General features: G+C 47.4%; 1 protein-coding gene and 2 long non-coding RNA genes across 4 annotated transcripts in view; 1 reads left to right on the top strand and 2 right to left on the bottom strand.

The window, feature by feature from the left end:
* The window catches only part of SORCS3 (sortilin related VPS10 domain containing receptor 3), a 595,481-nt gene that overhangs the window by 549,541 nt on the left and 22,073 nt on the right, over window positions 1–23,867 (bottom strand). The gene's annotated exons all lie outside the window — the stretch shown is intronic.
* LOC121037205 (uncharacterized) lies at window positions 4,821–20,853 on the bottom strand. Its single transcript, XR_005793643.1, has 4 exons — window positions 20,695–20,853; window positions 19,178–19,262; window positions 5,741–5,897; window positions 4,821–5,017 (listed from the first exon to the last, which is right to left on the bottom strand). It is a non-coding gene; the product is annotated as an uncharacterized LOC121037205 (long non-coding RNA).
* Window positions 21,660–22,572, top strand: LOC121037206 (uncharacterized). Its single transcript, XR_005793644.1, has 2 exons — window positions 21,660–21,774; window positions 21,881–22,572. It is a non-coding gene; the product is annotated as an uncharacterized LOC121037206 (long non-coding RNA).

The following is a 23,867-nucleotide window of genomic DNA, read 5'->3' as shown; positions in this document are numbered from 1 at the left end:
ATGTGGCTCACAGAGGCTTTGCTGTATGAGGAGTGCCCTTGTTTCTAAGTGTTTCTAAGTGTGTGGTCCCCAGCTGACCTCCAGCAGAGTCACCTAGGTAGCTCGTTTAAAATGCATTCCCAGGACTCCTGAGCCAGAATCTTTGAAGCAGGGCCCTAGAAGCTGCATATTTAAACAGATTTCTAGATGAATCTGACCCAACTGAAGTTTGAGGTCCCCTAGGATACAGGCATGCTTTTCTTCACAGCCTAGAGCACCAGGGTTGGTTTTCACGATCTCTTTCTTTTTTCTTAACTTCCCCAATCTCCAAATCTCTAATGCCTGCCCCCATATGTTCCAAACATTCATTCATGCAGTAGCCAGCAAATCCTTATTTTACACTGGAAAACATGTAGTCTATTAATGTCCCTGGGAGTAAGTAATCCATGGAGAGATGCCCCATTTTCTTAGGTAGAGTGTAAGCTTGACAAGGACAAGAACAGTATCATTCAACAAATACAAGGCATCCAAATATGGGGGCCCATCCCTGTGCAGATGGCATGGGGGATAGAGAAGTGTAAGCCATGGCCTAACTTTACAGGATCTCATTGTGTATACGCAGAAAACCGGATCCATCATGCCCAAAGGCCTCAAAGACACTTTGCATCTTGACCACTGAGGTGCCTATAATCCAAACTTACGGCTGGAAAGTCAAAGACCACATTTCTTTTCTCTGCTGATATAGGCACAGACCTCCCTGCTATAGTCCATGCTTCCCTCTGTTTTTTCTCCCCAGGGCTTCCCATATCTTCCATTCTCCCTACCCTTCCACAACTGATGAGAAAGAAGAATGAAGGCTCAGATCCATGCTGAGACAGTCCCATCTCAGAAAGACTGCAAGGCTGCTAAAAGACACCTTTCAATTTTTTTTTAATGTTTATTTTATTATTGAGAGACAGAGAGAGACAGAGCACAAGCAGGGAAGGGGCAGAGAGACAGGGAGACACAGAATCCGAAGCAGGCTCCAGGCGCCAAGCTGTTAGCACAGAGCCCGACGCGGGGCTCGAACTCACAAACCGCGAGATCACGACCTGAGCCAAAGTCGGACACTTAACCGACTGAGCCACCCAGGCGCCCCTAAAAGATACCTTTTACATTAAAGCCTGTACCCAATCACCTGACCCCAAACTGGGTCCTGGTCAACTCACAAAGATCTGCATGTGTCCACGCTGCCCAGTAAAAACCAGACAATGGGGTAAGGGATCAAGTACCACAGTCCATTTAGTTAGCCAAAACAGACACACATTGAAACATCACAGGCCATACAGTGCAGACATATACGGTGAGGGACAGAACAGCCAATGACTGCTACTGTAACACCTCCTGCCATGTCTTGAGTAAACAAAAGGAACAGAGAACAATGTTAGGAGACAGAGGAGGAAAACCAGCAATGAGTGTTGTCTCCAAGGTAAAATGTTCCAGACCAGGCATGAAACGGGGAAAACTCAATGCCCCAAGCGAGGAGGGAGATGAACCAACACACATTTCCTAGGGTATGCAATACAAAGCCAGGCCTGATTCCTTTCTCTTTTATTGGTACTTATCCCACAGAGCCTTCTTTATTTGTTTCTCTTAATAATTTTTTTTTTTTTTTTTTTTTAGTTTTCTAAACCCACACACAAAACAACTTCTTCCAACCTTCGCACCCTCCTCCCACCCAACTCTCATCATAGGAGGCCACAGCCTGGTTGCTAATGCAGTGGGCCAGCTGAGTCTGATAGGTCCAGGGGTCCCCCTGTCACTATGTGGATAGAATTCCTCTATTTGGTTGCCATGACACCATGGCGCTAGGGCTCTCCAGCCTTGTTGCCATGGAATCCTTCCTTCCCCATCCCTCACTGCATGTCAGGAGGGCAACAGCCCTGCAGGCAAGCTGCCCACAGGCTTCTGGCCAGGCCGGTCCCCTGGACAGTGTCCTGGAACGATGCAGGGGTCAGAGCCAGCTGCAATCACACACCTGAACCAAAACAGCCTGCAGAAGAGTCTTCTAGCAGACCCCCCCCAAAAGGTTAACTACATAGAAACAGCCTTTTGTAATCTGTACCTGAAAACCAAAGTGCTCTGAACACACGTAGCTGCTCTCTTCCATAAGGAAACCATCAGATGGTTGCTGACAGAGGGGGGCCCTCCATACAGTCTGTCTGGTCCGAAGAGGAGCAGCCAGGGCTCCACGGTACTCGTTTGGATCGTGGATCACTAGGAAACACCTGTTGCCTACCCACTACGCTCGAACCCAAGACTTTGCCTTCATCTGCTCAGTGTTCTCATGCTGCTGAAGAGGAGGGAGAGGAGGAATGTGGAAGAAGAAAAGGTTTAGTTTTGTACAATGAAAATAAACATAAAGCGTCCTGCGGCACTGAAGTGTGCACCTCTGAACTAACATCCTGCATCACATGAGGGTCTCGCTAGATGAGGGTGAGGCGCCCAGAGGAGGTGACACAAAACCTGGGTTCTGGTCCTGCTTCAACCCTGTGACTCTGGGCAAAGTACTTCTTCTCTGTGAGCCATGGTTTCCCCCTGTAAAAAGGCATGGGGCTCTGAGCGGATAATCTCTCAGGGCCCTTTCCCAGGTGGCTGGCCTACCCTCTTAGCAGGGGCTCCAGGGACTAGACTTCTGAGTCAATGCTCGGATCCTCAAATCCACACCCGATCCCCTTACCTGGAGGGGTTCCAGGGTCCAGAGAAGGGCTTCACCACCAAGAACGGGCCTTTTTGAGGGCTCCCACATTTAGAAGGGAATCTCCCACCTGCAGGCAAGGGACAAAGGACACTCCAGCCCTTTGGTGTACAAATCCCAGAGCTGACCCAGGCACTCTAGCCGCTGTTCATCAAACACCTTACATATTTGCAGAACAAGGATGTTCCTGTTGGTTAGACAGTAACCAAATGGAAGAATTCCAAGGAAACGTATTAAAACTAAAAGGTACAAAGGGAAAGAAATGACAATGGTACACACTGGAGGTGTGTGCTCCGATCAGACAAGATGGGAAGGTACAGTTACAGAGAAATCAGCCCCACATCCCTTCTCTGTTAACCACCTCTAGGGAATCCTGATCTGGAATTCCTTTTCTCCTGGCCTTCAGTGTTTCTGCTGCACATGCCTCTCTCCACAAATGCCTCTCTCCAGCTTATCCACAAATGGCTCTGGGCCCAGACATGGGGACACGATGGTGAACCACCCAACAGGGGCTTGCCTTCATTGGTGCCATCCTCCAGTGGTGAAGACGGACAAAATAGAAATAAATTTCAAGTACTAATAAACTATTGTAAGAGAAAACAGGGTATTGTAATAAATAATCATCTAGGGGTAAGGTGAGTCAGGGCAGGCATCTCTGACAAGGTGACATCTAAGCTGAGATCTGAGGGTTGATACGGGGCCTATTTCATGAATAGTGACAGGATGATGGTGTTCCATGAAAATCCAATAGCACATGCAAAGGCCCTGCGGCAGGGATAATTAAAAGACATGATTCGAGGAACTGCCAATGGGGATAAAGAGGCAGATATACAAACAAACAATCACAATTTCACAAGGCAATTTCAACAAGGGCTTCATTGGCACTACGGACAAAGCTGACTATAGGAGAAAGAGCCCTGAAGGTCAAGCCTGCCAGGGGCTGGTCAAGAGGACTTCTCAGAAGAGGAGGTATCTGAGCCAAATTTTGAAGGATGAGTAGATCTTGCAAAGACAGAAGAAATACAATGCACAAAGGCCTGAAAGTATGAGGGGCACAGAGCTTTCTCAGAATGAAAAGCGCTTCCATTTACCTGGGACTTCATGTGGGAGGAGGAGTGATGGGAGAAACAGCAAGAAAAAATTTAGACCAAAAAAAAAGTAAAAAATTAAATGGATAAGACATGAAGGGCCTTTTACGCCAAGGCAAAAAGAATGGGCGCCAGAGTTTAGAGCCCCCAAAATAGATGGAACAACAGAATGTTAACCCAATGAAAGGACACCCCCAGCTGTACTAAAAACAATGGCACCTATGCACATCACATCCTCGCTTCCCCGGCAGGCTTGTGCACCTGGAGGGGCGTGGAAGCAGCTCATCTCCCCCAGGTCACACAGAACCTGCCCTCGGATGTTCCCTTGCTGCTGGCGGCTCCGGCCATGCTGCCAAGGGAGGGTCCTGGACTCAGCACGTGGAGGGGCAGAAGCCTGTGGGCTTGGAACAGCAGGTAACCAGGAATGCGTCAGAATCCCTCCCACACCAGCTCTCTCAAAAAGGCTGGTGTGGGGGGGAGGGGGAGGCAGGTAGAGAGGAAGAGATGGGGGGGGAGGACAGGAGGACAGAGAAGAAGGAAATGAGCAGGAACTGGAGAAAACTGGAGGGAGGTGCCCTACACACCCACCAGGGTGAGAAAACGCAGAGCTCCGCTGGCTGCTTCTCTCAAGAAGAAAACAGAAGCGGTCCCCACTGCTGTGCCGCTGCCACTGGGAACCGGCGTGGAGCACCTCCCCTCGGGCTGCTAGTCTCCGTGCCCACGGCCTGCTGGCAGGTGCCGGCGTCTACGCGCTCTGATTCACAACGCCCTCCGCATCCACGGAGCACGCAGCTCTGCTGAGTCCCCCCCACGCACACAGCCACTCACCCCAGCCACCCCTCCTGCCCCCGCCTCCTCCCCATCCCCCGCTCCTCCCCGACCCCTCCCCTCGTGGCCATCCTAGTTAGGATCAAGCTGGGGGAGGAGATCTAGACCTGGCTTCTGAGAGGCTTGATTGATGAGGCTTCCCAGATAAAATACAGGACATTCAGTGGAATGTGGATTTCAGATAAATAATGAGTAAATGTGCTTATATTTTTATTTGCTAAACCTGGCACTGCTATGGCTGATGGTTCAGGTACGCAGATGCCTCCTACTTTTGCTCCACATTCCTCTCCCAAAGCTATGGATGAGGGTGATGATGAGGATGGCGATGATGACGGTGACGATGAGGATGGTGACTCATGTTTTGAACCATGATGTGCCAGGCACTCTGCAAAGCGAAGTGCACGCCTTATGTCATCAAACCCTTAGGATGACCCTATGAGGACAGTATTACTACTATCTCCATGGTACAGACGAAGAATCTCAGGCTTAGAACTTATCTGAGGGCACACAGCTAGGACGTGGGAACCAAGATTGGAACCAGGACAGACAGGCTCCAAAGCTAGACCTCTAGCGCTAAGCTCCCCACCACTCTCTCCAGACGCACGGTAGATTCAGAGCTACCAGTGAGCCAAAGCTTTGATACGCTGAAATTACCACCTTTCAGTTTGAAACCACTGGCCCAGGAGAGTCCAGAAGGGCTTCTCCTCCTGTACTTACTCCTGTGTGGCACCCTTCCAGCCACACCCCTGTACCTTACTCCTGCATGGTACCCTTCCAGCCACACCCCTGTACTTACTCCTGCGTGGTACCCTTCCAGCCACACCCCTATACTTTATTCCTGCGTGGTACCCTTCCAGCCACACCCCTGTACTTACTCCTATGTGGTACCCTTCCAGCCACACCTCTGTACCTTACTCCTGCATGGTACCCTTCCAGCCACACCCCTGTACTTACTCCTGCATGGTACCCTTCCAGCCACACCCCTGTACCTTACTCCTGGGTGGTACCCTTCCAGCCACACCCCTGTACCTTACTCCTGCGTGGTACCCTTCCAGCCACACCCCTGTACTTACTCCTGCATGGAACCCTTCCAGCCACACCCCTGTACCTTACTCCTGCGCGGTTCCAGCCACACCTCATGCTCTCCCAGCCCCTGCTCTGAGCGCACCCTCACACTCGAAGGACAACTTCACATCAGTCATTTACACCTTAATGTGTATTTGTGTTCGGTGTGACCTCTCCCAGACATCTGAACGTGGGGCTGTCTCATAATAGAGAATACAGATATTCACCATTAAAGAAAAGCTCAGTCACTAGTGACATTTTGTATCAAGAAAGGGCTTTTCCACTCACTCAGCCCCACTCCTTACCTGGAGGCAGCAGGAAAGGGGAAGAGACTCAGAGGGCTCCTAAGTGTCTCAAACAGCACTTCCCCAGAAAGGAAGAGGGATGGGAACAGAATAGCTAGGAAATGGTAGGGAGGGCGAAAGCGAGGCAGGAAAACAGGTCAGAAGGAAGAGTGGTGTGGCATTCTGAATTCATCGGGCTCCCTCCCAAGGTTCCTGAACCTTCCAGGCTTGTTATACCAGGGTAGAGCCAGCCCCATGGAGACCCCAGATTTTCATCTCTGTAGTTTACTGAGTGTGGGTGTTCTAGAGCTCACGACAATCAGTTATTCATCACTTTATTTGTCCAGAACGCTGGCTGCAGGGGTGAGTAAGGCAGATGTTTCTGCAGCCTGAGTCTGTGGCAATTGGCAGTTCCTGTGCCTCCCCACCCCAGCCCCAAGCTGGTCACCGCTGGTCCTGTCGCCCCTTCCCGGGAGATGCCTTCCCCCACAAAACTGAGACCTGGAGAGCACTCCTACAGAATCCCTGTTGCCTCCGGGAATGCCAGACCCCTGCTCAGAGCTTCACTTCCAGAGACACAGTGCCCTCCTCCCTGACCTCCTCTCACCACAGACAAGCTGACAAGCAGGGTCTGCAAGAGAATCAGAGCCAGACGCCCCTCCAGGAACACCCCGTGCCACGGGCCACCTGTCCTTGCCCACTTTCATTCCGTCTGCATTCACTCCGCTGCCACAGCTGTGCTTCTCCCCAGGACTGCCTACCCACCCCCGCCAGCACTGTAGGACCTCACTGCCACCAGGCAATGAGGAGCAAAGTGTCAGGAGGGGGGTCAGCCAACCCCAAAGAGAAAGCAGAGTCAGCAAAGAAACCCACAAGAGGAGAAGCAAACATCCATGCCACCTCAGCTCTAGCAGGTCTCAATGGGGTAGTTGCCAGCCCCCGAGGACATCTGGAAGAGGGTGGGGACAATGCCAGTGATGCCGGCTGGGAGCAGGGGTGCTAAGTCCTTCAGTGCTCATGACAGTCAGCACCAGAAAGAATTTCTCTGCTCAAAAAGTCAATGTGCCCCCTATTAAAAAAAAAAAAAAAAAAACAACCTTGTATGTAGTCATGTCTTCTTTCTAGGCATTTATAAGTTTTGTGAGGGTGCAGAGGTGGGGAGGGTGGGCCAGGGATGGAGTCAGCAGGTAAGGAATTCCAATAAACTGGGGGAACAGTGTTGGGCCCAGGGGCTCAGGACATGCAGGTCAAACAGAAGGAAGAATGTCCCCTGGGTCTGGATGTGCAGGATGCCAGGTGCAGGTGACCCTCGCAGCTGCTGCCTCCCCATCCTGGCTGGGCAGGGAGGGTGCATTAAAGGCCCATGGCCCTGTGATCTCACTCAAGAAAGGCACTGGTGGATGGCCCTCACAGCCTCTGCCACTAAAGGATTCCCTTGGGGCCAGGGAGCAGCAGACGTGTTGTCAAAGGCGACACCAGGGATGACCAGTGCGCCCACGCTTGGACTCGAGTTGTGGCTCCCTTTCTCTCTGCCTCGCAGACACAGGCTGTGTGCTGCCTCCGCATTCCTGCAACACTCAGTGTGGTCCTCCTCCACAGCTGGCCTCTCACGGCACGACCACTATCCATTCACTGCCCACCTCTCTACTCATCAACACCAACATTTCCTGAGTTACTCTCTAAACAGATGCCTGGTGCCATGTATGTTCGTGGAATGGCCCACTGAATCTCCACAAAAACCTCCTACGATAAGCATCATTACCATCATCCCCATTTTACAGATGAGCTGCCCGAGCAGCAGAGTGAGTCCAAGGCTGTCCAGAGGTCCCACAAGCAGCCAGCATCGAGCGGGGCTGACCAGCTCTAAAGTCTAGTGAGGGACCACTGTGCCACTCTGCCACACGGCGGTCTGTGCCAATGCACGGGGGCCAGGACTCCCAGCCTACACTATCTCTCATGGCAGCCAAGCTGACTGAGGTAGGCCCATCCCAGGCCTTGCCGGGCGCTGAGCCAGACCCTGTGAATCCCAGGGCTAATCCACCCCAGAATTACCAGTCTTATATAACTGGCTTCCCCATCTCTTCCCAGCTTGGATGGTTTGGCTGGGATAAGAGTCAGGCAAACATCAGCTGGCACCAAAAGTTACCCACAGCATAAACACAAGGAGCCATCACAACAGCACCAAGGCAAAAGAATAAAAATACCTTTCTCTCCCATTTTCAGGCATCCTGTCCTCAGGGCTTCATGTTGGGAGCAAAATCATCCTGGAAGCTTCCCTGAAGCACCAGGTAGGTCTTGGCTGCCTCTTCTCTTCTACTTCTCCATAAACAAGCAAGTGGGAGGGCCAGCAGGGGTCAGACAATTGGGGCTCCCTTCTAAGCATCCGTTATTTCTGAAGGAAAGGCATGGAGACTCTCAGGAACTCTCGCCCTTAGAAGTACATGCTGTCTCTAAGACCAAGGGGCAAACAGAAGCCCAAACTTACTCTTCCTATTTGATGACTATGCCCAAACAAGAAAGGCTTTCTCTTTCCAAGACTTCCTCAGCTTTCTGAACCCTTCAAGACTCAGCTCCAAGGTCACCTTGATTTGACTAGTCTATTGCGGGGAATGTGGTGGGCAGGGTGAGAGTAACTGTCCCTACCAATGGGACCTTCGGGGTCTTCCTCTGAGCTCTGTAAGGACCTGAGCTGAAGCGTGCTTAGATGTCCTGGGTAAGCAGATTCCCTAGAATACTGGCTAAAAGCCAGTGACCCCCAGACTGGTGGCGATGCCAGGGAGGATCTGAATAGGTAAGATCCTGGGCCAAGACTAAGCAAGATCTGGAGCGGAGAGAAGACCAGAGGCTGCCTGCATCCACCCTCAAGATTGGCACCCAGCTTGCTTCAGGGCCCAGAGCCAGGTCCCTTCATCCCAAGCTCCCTCCGGGTACTGAACCCAGGGCATCTGAATTTCCTAACCAGGGGTCAATTTAGAATTCTCCTCTGCCCCGCTGTCCAGTCTCCTAAGACTTTAGCAACATGAAAGCACTGGATGAAGTTGCGCCCCCTACAATCTGCCCAGCAGCCCCCACCCTCCTCTCAGGCAGCATCAGAGGCAGGATGCGCGAACCATATTAGTGCCTATGGGAGTCATTTCTTGAGGGCTCAACCCAAGATCCTTAACCCTCTGTCCGTAAGTAGAATATGAGAACTGAAAGTACTTTTCAAAATAATAGCTAACCTGCTGAGCACCTCCAAGATGCAGGCTTTCTTCAGCCTTGCGTGGACAGCTCCCAACAACCCCACAAGGTAGTTACACATTTACCCCCTTTTGATAAGGAAGGAAACTGAAGTCACTGAGTCTAAGGAGCTGGCTCAGGTTCACAGAGCTGATAAGAGGAGCAGTCCAGGCCATGCGGCCCCGGGCTTGGCCTTGCATTCTTTCCTTCAGCAAGTATCTATTAGGCACCGAGCAGAATCAGCATGCAGATTTTGTTTTCCAAGTAAACAAACTGCTTTCTGGGGAGGCCGTTTCTTCTCACAGTTCAGGAGAAAAAGAACCAGAAAGCTTGCGATCCCAAAGTGTCTCCACCACCTTGCTTTGCTGAGTTTCCCCATCTCTGTCACACTCCCCACCACAGGCTGCACCATGTGGGAGCTGGAAACAAAATGGACCAATGCTCTGTCCTCGTGGAGCCTGCAGGCCCATGGGAGGGACAGCCAATAAGTAACAGGCAGTACTAAAATGGGTAATATGCAAGAGGGTTCCTGAGGAAAACGAAAGCAGGGAAATGAAGGTGAATGTGAGGAGAGATACACAATTGTAAATTGGGGGTCAAAGGCAGGCCTCACTCAAAGGCAATTTTCAGTAAAAAAAAAAAAAAATTCTCATCTCCTTTCAGAAGGAGGTGAGAAAATGAAACATGCAGCTAGGTAGGGACAGAGCATTTCAGAGAGAGAGAGAGAGAGAGAGAGAGAAGAGTCAGTGCAAAGGTCCTGAGGCAGGAGCATTTGGGATCTATAGGGGAACAGAGATGCCAGTGCAGCTGGACCAAGTAAACCAGGGGAGCAAGCAAGAGGTAAGGTGAGCATAGTGACAAGGGCCAATCATGAGGCCTGGACGGTTACATTTAGGACTCTGCCTTTACATTCTGATCAATCCTATCATTATGGATGAAGAAACTAGGATCAGAGAGGGCCGATGGTGTATTAAGAACCACACAGAGCTCGTGTTTAAACCAAGGCTACGAAACAAAATCAACCCTAATGGGTCATCCTATCAGACAGTGACCCCAAGTCCTTTTCCTCATGGCCACAACCTCTTCCACTTGGCAACCCCATCCACCTCTGACTTGAAACAGCTACAGTATGAACTGACACAAAAAGGCAAGCTGGGTGGTACTCAGTGGGAGGGCTGACACTGCAGGCAGGGGTGGGGGAGGATGGCAGAGATGGGCCTCTCGGAGCCAGGAAGGGACATCAAGGTGCTAGAAACTGGCAGTGGTGAGCTTTCTGGGGCTACTTTATCTCTGGGGCTGTAAAAAGAAACCGCCTCTCCAGAAAGTGGGTTTGTTTACTTGGAGAACATCCCCAGGCTGGTTCATGAGCATCTCACCATGCATGTGCTACAAATAAATAACTCACATTTCCCATTTTAAAGCAGGAAAACACGACCCACGGAGTACAGCATGTGTTACACCCACATGCGAGTGCGTCTTCCTCCCCACAGAGCGCAGGGATCCAAGGTGGCATTCACGGGAAGGTGTTCTATTTTCCCCTCGCGCTGTCCCTCCTGCTCTCTGCTCCCCAAGGTGCCCAACCCAGGCTCCCGCCCCATCTCTGAGGGGGCCTTCTGGAAGGTATTTGTTAAGGCCCTGCCTTTGCCTTCCTCTCGCTGGCCCCCGAGGCCAGCTCTCAGCAGTATTCTGGAACTCTCAACAATAGCTCACCTGCCGTTTGCCTGCCTCCTCATGGAGCCAAACCTCACAAGAGGTCTCTAGAGAACCGAGAAGTCCACAGCAGGAGAGAAGCCACAAGAATTCATGGACTAAGGCCTCAGAGCAAACAGCAATGGTGGCTGGCATGTCTATAGTTGAGCACATTCTGTGCGCCAGGCACCATTCTGGAAACCTCACACGCATCGGCTAGTGTAGCCCTTACCACAGCCCTGTGAGGTAGGTTCTGTGATAATCCCCATATTACAGATAAGAAAACTGAGGCTCAGGGTTGGTTAACATTGCACTGGGTCATATTCACCCACTGTAGGCATCAGAACTGAGAGGAGCCCAAGCAGTACAACTTCTGAGTCCACAGCCTCCGCAGACTCTCTAGGGAAAGGGAGATGAGACTCAGTGGGCTGAAGAAAGAAGCATTGTACACGGGACCAACTAATAAGTCCTGACGGGGCTTACGCCACCCCTATGCCACTTCATCAACCACCCGGGGAAGTTACCCTCTGCTCCTCTGGGAACACTCTATTTCATGCTTTACCTATGCTCACCAAGCAGTTCCGACATGGCTGATTTGTGTGCCTATCTCTTCCAGGACTAAATCGTGACCTCCTCAGGTCCTGTTCTAGTCTATTTGTAGCCCACTAAGAGGCACTGTGAGGGCTCATGGTAGTAAATATGTGCTGAGTGAATTAATGAAAAAAATGTGTGAATGAATGAATGAACCTGGCCAGGTCCAGATATTTTAGGTGTCTCCTTTAGAAACTCTAAGACAGAACATCACAACATCCAGGTCAGAGCTTCCGATCTGCCTCCCACACAGTCCCACAGCAGGACTGAAATAGATACGTACATATGCTCTCTCTTTTTTTTTCCCTTTTATTGCATTTAATTCCATGTTTCAGTTTAATTAAAAAAACACAATAGCTTAAAGTGTTGGATCCTGATGCACTGTGCTATTCATGAATATTTATCACTCTGGGCTACATAAAATTGAATAATTATTAGCAATTAAAGGAAGGTCAACAGAAAGCTTTCTGGAACTCTCCACCAAGGGGAAGGGGGAGAAATGGGACACTTCAATTGAGAGCCTTGGGCAAGGACTCCACAGGAAAGAGGAAAGTCTTGGCTGACAAGGCAAAAACCCATCCAAGCCCCTGAAGAAAGTTCCAGAAGAGTTTGAAGCAGGTCTGTTCTACCTGCAAATCATTTATTTCGATGAGGAAAAAGTGGGTGTGGTATTAAAAATGTATCAACATGACAGCACAGGGTCCCAGGAGATGACTGGAAAGGATGTGAGCCTTGGCCAACTGACTCCACCTGAGTGCTTCCTTCTCTACTACTCACCTTAACGTGTTCCAAGACAAGTAAGTCTGGTAAAGAAAGCACCCAGCAACGCTCCCGATACAGAGACAGTGCTCAGGAAATGGTGGGTTCCTTCATTTCTTGTTCAAGATGGATAAGGTTCTCACCAACCCTGATTGACTCAACAGCTTTCACTTTTCCACAAGCAAGAGAAGCCTGTTCTCATCCCATTTAACTTCTACTTTGGAAGGGAGTCTGAAGGTGGATTCCAAAGTCCTCTGCACACCCCAGGACAGCCACCTAAAAAGCTCCCCTGAGACTCTGCTAACCACTTCTCCCCAGGGTAAAGTCCCTCCTTACAGCACAACAAAAACAGCTTCTGCAATTTCTCATCTCCCATCAAACTTTTATCCAGAAGGCTATAAAGAACAATTCTTGCCTTCTTCTGCCCAGAAGCTCTTCAAATACTAAGAGCTCTGGACCCCCAGGTTTCTCTTCTCCAGGCTAAACAAACCTATCTTTTTTAATAGTTTATTTTACAGTAGGGTTCCAATGTCCTTCCCTGGCTTGGTCTCTCAGAGAAAGATAATCTGATTTGCCTTGAGCCCTCAGATCTGAGGGTACCCAGTGCAGCTGTGCCCTCGGTGGGAGAGCAGAGCAGGACCTCACTGTGGGCACGATGCTGTTAGTTCAGAGAATATAAACTTAGGGAAATACCAGAGCTCACTGTCGAAGCATTTTGAGCACATCACCCATTTTTTCAATAACATATTTTTGAGCACACGCTCCAGGCCAGAGACTGCTGAGGTAGACATGGTCCCTGCCCTCAGGAGGCTGTGGGAGGCACAACTCCAGAGCACACGTGACCCAACTAGGTTGAACCCAGCAGAAGGGTCAGAGGCAGGTAAAGCACTAAGTCTCCTGTACTCTCCAGCACTGAATACTCTCTCTCATCCTAAATGGTGCTCTTGTCCCCAAGCACTGACTCTACCCTACTTTTACCAGGTCCCGATGGCTGTTAATCATCACCTCTTTTTCAGCAATAGCATTCACGTTCACTAACACTGATGGAGGGCTTACTATGTGCCAGATACAGCCAAGCACTTTACACGTATGAACTCATTAACAGCTGCTTCTGCAGGTCTGAACTTGGCCTCTGAAAGTCACTAGTGTGGACCAGGTCTAGTCAACCCAACTAGTCAACCCCACGTAACAGAGTCACCTCACTTCAACAGGGTCCACTATTACTAAAGTACCATTACTATTAAGCATGCCACGGTCATGCAGCACCATCCGGAAGGCCACCTGAGGTCAGAACGTAGGAAGACGTGAAATGTTGAGACCCATCCTTGTTGATTCTCAAAGTATGCTCAAGGGGGTCTATCAATGCCCAGTTAAGGAATTTAATTTTGGCATCCTCACGTTTTTCTAAGACCAGGCACATGTGTCTACAAGTGACATCAATTACATCACTACTAGAATGTTACTAGGAACTAAGAGCACCTACTGCTTTAAACAAATGTCTGGTCACGCAGCACCCCTCCTACTTTAAAATGTTGCATACAACAGAAAAAGTTAGAAAATCTCAGAGCTGCAAGCAATTTCAATGGTCCTCTTTGCTAAACATGCACATGCACGTGGGCACACACATGCGCGCGCGCGTGCGCGCGCGCAAACACACCCACACACACCCACACACACATACTGAATGCTTTGTCTCCAGGAATGGGGACTGGATAGTGCTGACTCATCCACACTTTTCTCCAGAAGGTCATACTCAGAGGACATGAGCTGTAGTCCTGGGGTGGGATAAAGGTTACTGCCTGTACAGAACAACAGGAAAATGTCAGATAATGACCTCACCCCCACCACACCTCGCTCCCTGAACCACCCCTCCAAGGGTCAGTCCTAGGGACCAGCAGGTAGTTTAATGCTTCAGTAATGAATCTGATGACTCATGGGCCTTCAGGCAGGCACCTTCTCACCCTACCCTTCAGCCTCTTCCTCAAAAAAACTTTCCTGCAACATAATAAATACACCAGGTTCCCGGGCAGGCTATGATAGATTGGCTAATGTTAGGGAAGCATCCGAATGTATTAAAACACTGCAAAAACACATTTGCATTCATCTTTCAAAGACTAAAAAACACTTCTTTATTCTGTTTCTTCTTTGGCGCTTTTTTTGTGGTTGTTTTATATTGTTTTCACCTTAAATGGAACCATCCTAATTCAGTCAGGACTAGAAAACCAAACAATAGCCTCAGGATAGACTTTGCAAAAGAGGAAGCAAAACCGACAGGAGAACGGAGCCAGCTGTGGAAAGCTCAGGCAGCACGGCAGCAGCAAGGCTTGCAAACACACCTAGGCCTGGTCCAGGATAGAGGCCTTAGTCGCCACAGATAAGCTTGGCTTGTCACCACAAAAGGTTGGGCTTGTCTAGGGTGAGGAGTGGTGGGTGCACCCTTCACTCCAGGCTGAAGCTTGCTCATCCCTCTTATTCCATGTGTACCAGTGACTGTTGACTGGTCATTATTTGCAGAGCATGGACACCAAGACACCAAGGAGACACTGACCATGCCCATTAATCTCATTCCCTAGCCATTGTGATCTGACTGACCGTGTCAACCGACATTATGTAAAAACTGAATTAAAATAAGAGGTGGCCCACAGCAGAGAAGCCTCATATGATCTGGATAGAAGGAGAAAGAAGATACCTACCACCATTCCCCCCTGTAGAGAGCATTATGAGACTGAGCTCGAGTCCATGATTAAGATTATGACTGAATTAGAAACAGAGATTGAAAAAGAGACAGGAAGAAAGAAACAGGAGATGGGGAGACATAGGAAAGAACAGGGTCCTAAAATCCATAAGAGGACTTTACAATAGCTGCTCCCTTCCTTTCAGGTCTTCCTTTATTTACTCTCCCTCTGAGTACAGCAGAAAGAATAAGCTCTGGTTCCAGAAGACCTGGGTTCTCACCCAACCTCCAGCCCTCACCTCATTAGCCATGTGACCTATTGATCACAACCTACCTCAGCTCTCAGGGTGCCCGAAACATAGGAAGCACTTAGGAAATTCCTCTTGTATTCTTTTCTTAGCATACTTCATCTCCTTCTCTCTCTTGCCTCTCTGATTCTTACTCATGTTATCATCATTATTCCTCCCTCCTATAGATTAGTTTTTACTTTTTCCATACAATCAGAGATAATCATCAAATGTCAGACTTGAAAAAGAGACTTTTATCCCTAACCTGGTAAAGATATCTATAACCACCTACAGCAAACATGATGATTCACTGTGAACTATTAAATGTTTTCCACTGGACTCAGGAACAAGCAAAAGATGTCTGCCATCATTGCTTCCACTCAACACTGTAGGGAGGCTATCACCTGTGTAATAAGGCAAGAAAATGAAATAAAAGGTACAAATTAAAGAAAGAAAACATCCTTTCATTATTCATAGATGATACGACAGTATGCAAAGAAAATTTAGAAGAACCTAACATAATACCAGCATCAAACAATTAGAAAATTAACTTTTGAAAATTTCACTTAAAATAGCATCAAAAAAGCATCAAACTCCTAGAAATGAACATATTAAAAGATTTCTAAAATCTTTCCACTAAAAATTTCCACTGCTGAAAGAAATTAAGAAAAACCAGTGTCAATATTCTCCAAACCAATCATTGATATAATGTAATCCTAGCCAAAAATCCTAGCAGCCTTTTTTTTGTATGAAAATTGGCAAGCTGATTCTAAAACATATATGGATTTTACATATACATATAATGTAAAGGACCAAGAGCCAAGACAGTCATGAAGAAAACACAAAAAGCTGATGAACTTAAATTACCAAATAATAAAATAGATAATAAAGCTATAGTATGAAGACAGGTAGCACCGGTGTTAGGATAGCAGAAAAAAAAAATGGAACCAAATAGAGAACTCAAAACCTGCCATACACAAGACCCCTGATTTGCAATAAACATACCCTTTCAGTGAATGACAATGGGTCATTTGGAGTTACATATGAGAAAAGGAAATAAATTTGACCCCCTTCTTCACATCAGACACTCAGCACACACAAAAAAAGAAATTCCAGGTGAATCACTGGCCTAAATGTAAAATGTAAAACAAAGCATGTCTGAAGAAAACATAGGAAAGCATCTTCCTGACACAGGAACGAGCAAAGATTTTATAACCTTAAAAGAAAAAACTGAAAAAGTTAACTTCATTAAAATTAAGAGCATCCCATTAATAACAAAGCAAGCCACAAACTGGAAAAAGGTCTGAATAATAAATATAGCAAAGCACTTTAATCCAGAATATAAAGAACTCCTACAAATCCACGTGAAAAACAGATAATATAAAATGGGCGAAATATCTGAATAGGTGTTTCACTAAAGATTATATCCAAATGACCACTAAACATGAAAAATGGTACACATCCATAGTCATCAGATTAAAACCCACATGGCATATACCACTACACATCCACCAGAATGGCTATAATAATTTTTTTAAATTACAAATATCAGGCCTTGGCAAGGAAGTGGCAAAGCAGGAAGTATCATATATTGCTAAAGGGAGTGTAATCAGTGTAACCATTTGAAAAATTGGAAGTATCCACTAAAATCTGTGTTATTATTCAGTTATTCTACCCTTGGATATATATCAAGAGGAAGTAGAGCATATAGCCAGCCACACACACACACACACACACACACACACACACACAAAATGTAAAAAAAGTTGTGATGTAGCCAAAAACTGAAACAATCCAGATATCCCAAACTTTAGAATGGATGAATAATTTGGGTATATTCCTACACTGTAATACTTTACAGAAATAAAAGAAAGCAAACTGAAGCTATATACATCAATATAGCTAAATATCAATATACTTGTATCACTAGGGATAGATCTCACATAGACTTCAGTGAAAAAGGCCAGACACAAAACAGAACATACTATACATATTAGTTGTCTATTACTATTGAATTACACCAACACTTAGTGGCTTAAAACAAGAGACATTTATTGTCTCAACCATTTCTGTGGGTCAGGAATTCTGGTGCACCTTAGCTGAGTCCTCCAGCTCAGGGTGGCTCCCAAGGCTCTGATCAAGGTGTCAGCCAGACTACAGTGATCTCAAGGCTTAGCCAGGGGAAGATTTGCTTCCAGGATCACCCATACGGTTGTCAGGCCAAAGGCCTCAGTTCACCAGATGTTCCCCAGAAGGCACCTCCCAACATGGCAACTTGCTTCACCAGAACAAGAGCCAGAGAAGGACCAGAGAGAATGTAAGGAAAATTCAAGTTAGAGTCTTTTGTAACCTAATCATGGAAGCGATATTCCATCATGTGTATCATACCTTATTCATTAGAAGCAGGTTACATAGGCCAGTCCACATCCAAAGGGAAGATATTATACAAGCGCATGGGTATCAGGAGGCAGAGATTGTTGGGAGCCATCTAAGAAGCTGCCTACAACACTGTATTATTCCATTTATGTGAATTTCAAGAACAGGCAAAATTTGATAGAAATCAAAATATTGATTACTTCCAGGGAGAAAGGCCATACAATGTGAAGGGGTAATGAAGGAGCTTTCTGGAATGCAATGAATACATAGTTCTACAGCTTGACCTCATTTATATGGTGGAGTGACATCAGCGTACTCATATGTAAAAAACTGAAATGAAAATCTGTGGACTCATGGGGCGCCTGGGTGGCTCAGTTGGTTAAGCATCTGACTTCGGCTCAGGTCCCGATCTCATGGCTCATGAGTTTGAGCCCCACATCAGGCTCTGTGCTGACAGCTCAGAGCCTGGAGCCTGCATCAGATTCTATGTCTCCCTCTCTCTCTGCTCCTTACCCTCTCATGTTCTGTCTCTGTCTCTCAAAATTAAATAAACGTTAAAAAAAAAAACTGTGTACTCAGTGCATGTATTTTACACATCAATAAACACATGGGGAGAAAAGTATCTAGCAGCCCCTACCTTCTGCACTTTTATATCCGAGGATACAGAAATATGAACTGAATTCCTAAAGGTCAGAGTAACTTCCCTCACCTGGTCCGTATGTGCCTGTCAATTCACATACACATCTGACTGAATCTCCCCTCTGGTAGTACCGTGTGAAGAGAACCGTTTGCTCTTGGAGGCAGAGGACCACACCTGTTTAATTTGCTCTTATAGCCATAAGGTCAGGGTCACACTTGGGAAACCATCTCTAGGACTTGAGACAGTTCTCAGAAATCAGTTCTATGCTAGGAGTTACACATCCTGGGCCCTTTTCACCTATGGAGACTGCAAATGATGAATAAAAATGCCAATTATCTTGATCCTTCTAATTCAAACTTTGAAACACCTAGATGTGATCTAGGGCATAGTCAAAGTTTTACACTGAGTTCAAAAAGTGTTAACAAATTATTGGAGGAAATACAAACAGTACATTTAACCCACTAAATTATAGTTAACTTTGACAAGATAGGCACGTGGTTAAGATTTTACAGGTGTTAAAAAAAAAAAAAAGGTTAGAGAGGGAGGGATCCAAAACATAAGAGACTCTTAAAAACTGAGAACAAACTGAGGGTTGATGGGGGGTGGGAGGGAATGGGGGGTGGGTGATAGGTATTGAGGAGAGCACCTGTTGGAATGAGCACTGGGTGCTGTATGGAAACCAATTTGACAATAAATTTCGTATTAAAAAAAAAAAAGACTTTACAGGTGTATCTCAGTGAATCTAAACATCCATGCCATGAAATAGGCAATAAGATTCATGCCCATTTTGTAAATGAAGGCATTTACACCTAGAGAATCTAAGTCAATTGCTCAAGATCAGTTAGCAAATAAGAGGCCCAACCAGGATCCAAAACTGTCTCTATCTCACTCCTAAGCCTGGGGTTTTAACTAATTCATTATATGACTCCTCATGCATCCCTTAAAAAAATAAGCCACTTACTAGTTCTGTAATGTGCCAGTCATAAATGGTCCTGATGGAATCAATAAACGGCCCCCTTATCAGTCAGATTGAGACACTCTAGGTCCTAGAAAGAACAAGCTTAGATTGTAAGTGCATTTAATATGGTTTACTAATTAAGAACTGTACCTGTGTGCACACATATGCATACCACATGCACGTGCACATGCGCGTGCGCGCGCGCGCACACACACACACACACACACACACACACACACACCTGTCACAGTAAAGTATAATAGCAGAGCTCCAATCAGTATGATGCTCACCTGAGATGGGTAACCTGGACTTTGGAAGCCAAGTAGGGACTCGTCTACCCTATATCCTAGGAAAGCAATGATGAGAACTGAACTCAAGCAGCAAATACTCCTAAAAGCTCGGCAAGGTGGCACAAATGAAGAGCAGTAGGCTTCACTAGACCCATCTATTGCCCAAGTGAGGCACAAGGATAGGAATGCCCAGAGGTGGCCCATGGCACAGCACCTACAGCTCATAGAAACCTGAAGAGCATTAAGTTACCTGCCACCATCTGACACACTAGGACCAATTCTCCTAACAGAAAATGTTGTTGGACCACATAAATACAATAGGAAATCGCAATCAGCATGAACCACACCAACAACAGCAAACAAGCTACTCAACTAAACATCACTGGTCATTTCACTTGCAAGGGGAATTCTCTCCTAATGCACACTTGTTACTTATTCGTTTATTTAGGAGCCAAAATCTGATAAGTCTATAAGAATATTTTTTAACGGTATAAAATCCAGCCAATTTTTTTTCCTATAAAACGAGCCACTGCATTAATTTTTGCAACAGATCTTCTAGCCTTCTTGGGCAAACCAAGGATGTTTTACACCAGATGAGAGTATCTTCTCTCTCTTGAGGAGTTTACAGTCCAGAGAGAGAGAAGGAGGGGGGATTGGTAGGAAAAAACAGGATCAAGGGAGGAGGACTGGCAGGAATATTTCAGAAAAAGGGAGCAGACAAATGGAGAAGCAGGGTACAGGCACAGGAAAGCAGCTAGGGAAGAGGGTCACAGTCACAGGGCCCAGCAGACAAGATCAGGCAGGTCAGAGCCTCTATGAGCACAGTGCGTTGTGTGTTTAAGCACACACAACTAGATGCAGAGCCGTGTCCCAAATTTAATAATACACAAAAGTCAGTTCCCACTCACTCTCCAATGCCTCCTCACTGAAGCACCATGTTTATTCTCTCCATATCTACCACAATCTTAACTGTATTTTATTTGCTTAATAACTGTGTGCACACACAAAACTGTAAGCCACGTGAGGACACAGACTTGTATGCTCCTACCTCCAACACTCAGCTCTGCCTTTCCAGCTTTGTAACCTTAGGGAGGTTATTTAACCTCTCTGCTCTAATAGTTCACGAACATTTTATGAGAATCAAATGAGAAATACGTATAAAATCTAAGATAGGTCTCATTAAAAGTATTTTCCCTAATACTCAGCAAGAACAAAGAGGCCAGAACCCACATTCCATAACCACTCGTCCTCCTTCTCTTAGGTGAGGTTTATTCTGGCAAGCCATGGTCAGACTCTCCATTCAAGGATCCAGACAGAAAAATCCTACATTCCTGCCACCAAATGGTATTTTGTTGGAATTTCATCCCCCTGGGCAGTCTCATTCCTCTTCTCTCCTCTCTCCCTCCTCCTGCCTGATGCTATGATGCCACAATCCAGCCTCTGTGACTCGGGGGATGTTTCCATGGCGACAAGCAATGATGTCATAAAGGGGGGATTGTTACAGGGTTGAATGAAATCTGGCGCCAGATGCACCCTACCCCCTTATATAAGGCGGGGGGTGGGGTGGGAGACAAACCCTGTGGACACATCCCAGAAAATGGGAAACCGAATCACCCAAGGGATGGCGAGGGCTGACCAGAGGGAGAGAAAGTTCCAATCCCCTCCATACACCAACAGCCCCATTTGGAAAAGAACGGATTTAACAGACCTCACCAAGACAAGAGTCATTTTTCACCAAAGAAAATCAAAGGAACGAACAAGAGGCAATGGCTACCGGAGACTCCACCTTCTGGTCTAGGAAGACCCAAGCAGACAGTGGCTTCATCCATCAAAGCCCCAAGTGTGTCAAATATTGACTGAGGCCACAGACTCTTTCCTACCGGAGCCTTAGACTGTCGTGTGCATCTGACTGCCCCAAAGACAGACCACTGGGACCTTCAGTGCAGCCTGCCTTTTATCGTAAAAAGTCTTAGCCAGAAAAATAGCCACCCCCAGCTTAATTCCTAGAGGAATTCAAACCACTTTGTTAAGAAAATTCCCAGAGGAGATTTTATACGAAGGAGCATCCCACAATGCTGCCTGCCATCTCTAGGTTCTCTAAAAGCAAGCCCAGCCTTGATGAAAAAAGAGTGCCTGACATCAGGGGTGTTTGGCTGGATGGCTGAAGAAAGGAGAACTCTGCCCCGAAGTGCAATGCTCAGATGTACAGAAGCTCCTGTTTAACTGGAAGAACCTGATCGGGTGATCATCGTCCACGGCCAGTTCCTTCTCTATCTCCTGAAATTGTAGATTGAGTGAGTGCCACCAATGGTGAGTGTCAAGGAACGGGTCCTTCTCAATAAAATGTTTCCCTTGGTCCCACAGGAGGCTCTGGGTGCCAATGGTTTTGACAGTGCATAGTTATTTCTTTCTCTAGGCAGCTGCTTTTCCTGAACACTCTGCTCCTGGAGAGTTTGGTCCACAGCAGTAGCTAAATACGTGTGCAGCGTGTACGTCTTCTCATGGCCTTCATCGTTATTTATGAACTAACTTCGAAGGGAAGTCATTTCCATCCAGAAAACCTGACATACGCTTTTCCATACCCACCCATGCATAGAGATAAGAAAACTGTGCTCTTTTACTATTCTGGCAAGCAGGAGGCAACGTTTTCCAGATGCCGTTATGGGCAGCCCCGAGCCATCCACTGCGTATCCCAGAAAGCCAAATGGCCCAAAGCCTCCATTCCTAAGTCACTCTCCAGTCCCCAAACATGTCACAATCTCTCATACCTCCTGACCTTGGCCCAGGCTGCCTCTTGGTAGAATGGCCCCACCCCCACCCTACCCTCACAGCCCCTTCAACCACAAGACCTGGGTCCAGGTCAAATGGCCCAGATCCTCCTCTCTAAATGCTTCCTTCTAAGAAGGAGCCCCTCCCCCTCTACTGTCCATCCCCTCCAGTATTGTGGGGGCTCCCTGAGGGCGAGGACCAGCCCCTATTCACAGTGAATACTGGACTGCATCACATGCCCTGGCATCTGCAGTAGACAGAAGCCAAGACCCTTGTGCCCTGCAAATCTTCACTGCCAGCTTCAGCTCTTCCAAAATAAAAGCTGACTTTTAAAAGTAAGTGTCGGTGACTCAAGTGACTCATTTTATGGACAAGGGGCCCTTAATAAGATGAAACAGAAGCAGTGTGGTCAACTGAGAAGGCCTGGGACCCTGGAGACCCAAACGCTGGCTATGAGCAAACTGTTTATCCTCCCAAAGCTCCAATTTTCTCATCTGTAAAAGCAAGGAACGGTGGAAGTTTGGGCTCAAAGTCCAGTTCTAACATTCTAACTCATTGAAGCAGGATGTGGCATTTTCACATCCCGAAACAGGAGCAAGTTATACTTCAAGGATGATTCCTCAAGGCACTTCCCCGCCCTCCTAGGTTGATATTGTCCCTTTCAGCTGCCCTTAAAACCCCTGTCCTGTTTACTGCTCACAGTGCGCTCCTGGCTGGGGACGGATGACAATTCCCCATGAAGGGCAGACTTTAAAACAAATGGAACTGCAGCCTAGTCAAGCTACCCTTGTTTATGCCTGGTCCCTTAAAGAGAGTCTGCCCCTCCTCTTCCCAAACGCCTCTGAGCCTAACCTTGGCCAGGGTCCCCTCCCCCCAGCCCCCAGGCACCAGCAAAGCTTTTCCTGGGTCCACCTGAGCCTGGCTCATTCCGTTATTTTGCAAACGCATCTCTGTGTACCTGTATATTCTGTCATTCTCCTTGTCCATGACAAATGCCTGGTATAAAAATTACCTTCAGAGATGTGTTAAGTCAGGCAGCAAACACATCCAGAGGCCTGGGGAAGGTGAGAAGGCTGGAGATTGGTGGAGATGGTCTTCATTACTGTGCATCAGGAAAATAAAAGGAGAAAGGGGAGGGGGTGGGCGAGGGGTGTCAGGGTGAAGAAAAAACTACTGGTTCATTCACCAGCAGCGTGCATGTGTTGAAAGTCTATCCTGGTTGCTCAGCAACCAAGAAAAAGCATTTCAGAGAGCAAGGGGCTAATTGGATAAATGAATTAATTAGACATTTCCGGAGTCAGGCGGTAAATGACAGCAGGCGTGGGTGGCCAGATTTTTGGGTTTTTTGTTTGTTTGTGTGTTTGTTCCCTAAAGTGTCTTCCTATCCCTACCTGAGCTTGGGTCCAGCAAATTAGGGAGCTGGAGAGTGTGGGAGCTAGGTAACAATGTGTCAGAGATGCTGTCTGGGAGGGGCAAAGCATGGAGGGCAGGTTGCCTTGGGAAGGAAGTTGCAATAAATGACCTTAGAGGTCTCTTTCAACACTAACATTGGATTGGTTTTGCCAATGCAGGGTAGGGAGGGGGGGAAAAAGGAGTAAATCCCCACCCTGGCAGCCTGATGGTAACTAACAGCC

Source organism: Herpailurus yagouaroundi, unplaced genomic scaffold (assembly GCF_014898765.1).
Source record: "Herpailurus yagouaroundi ecotype Mexico unplaced genomic scaffold, PumYag 163, whole genome shotgun sequence".
NCBI classification, from domain to species: Eukaryota; Metazoa; Chordata; class Mammalia; order Carnivora; family Felidae; genus Herpailurus; species Herpailurus yagouaroundi.
This window is presented reverse-complemented; position numbering and strand designations above follow the sequence as displayed.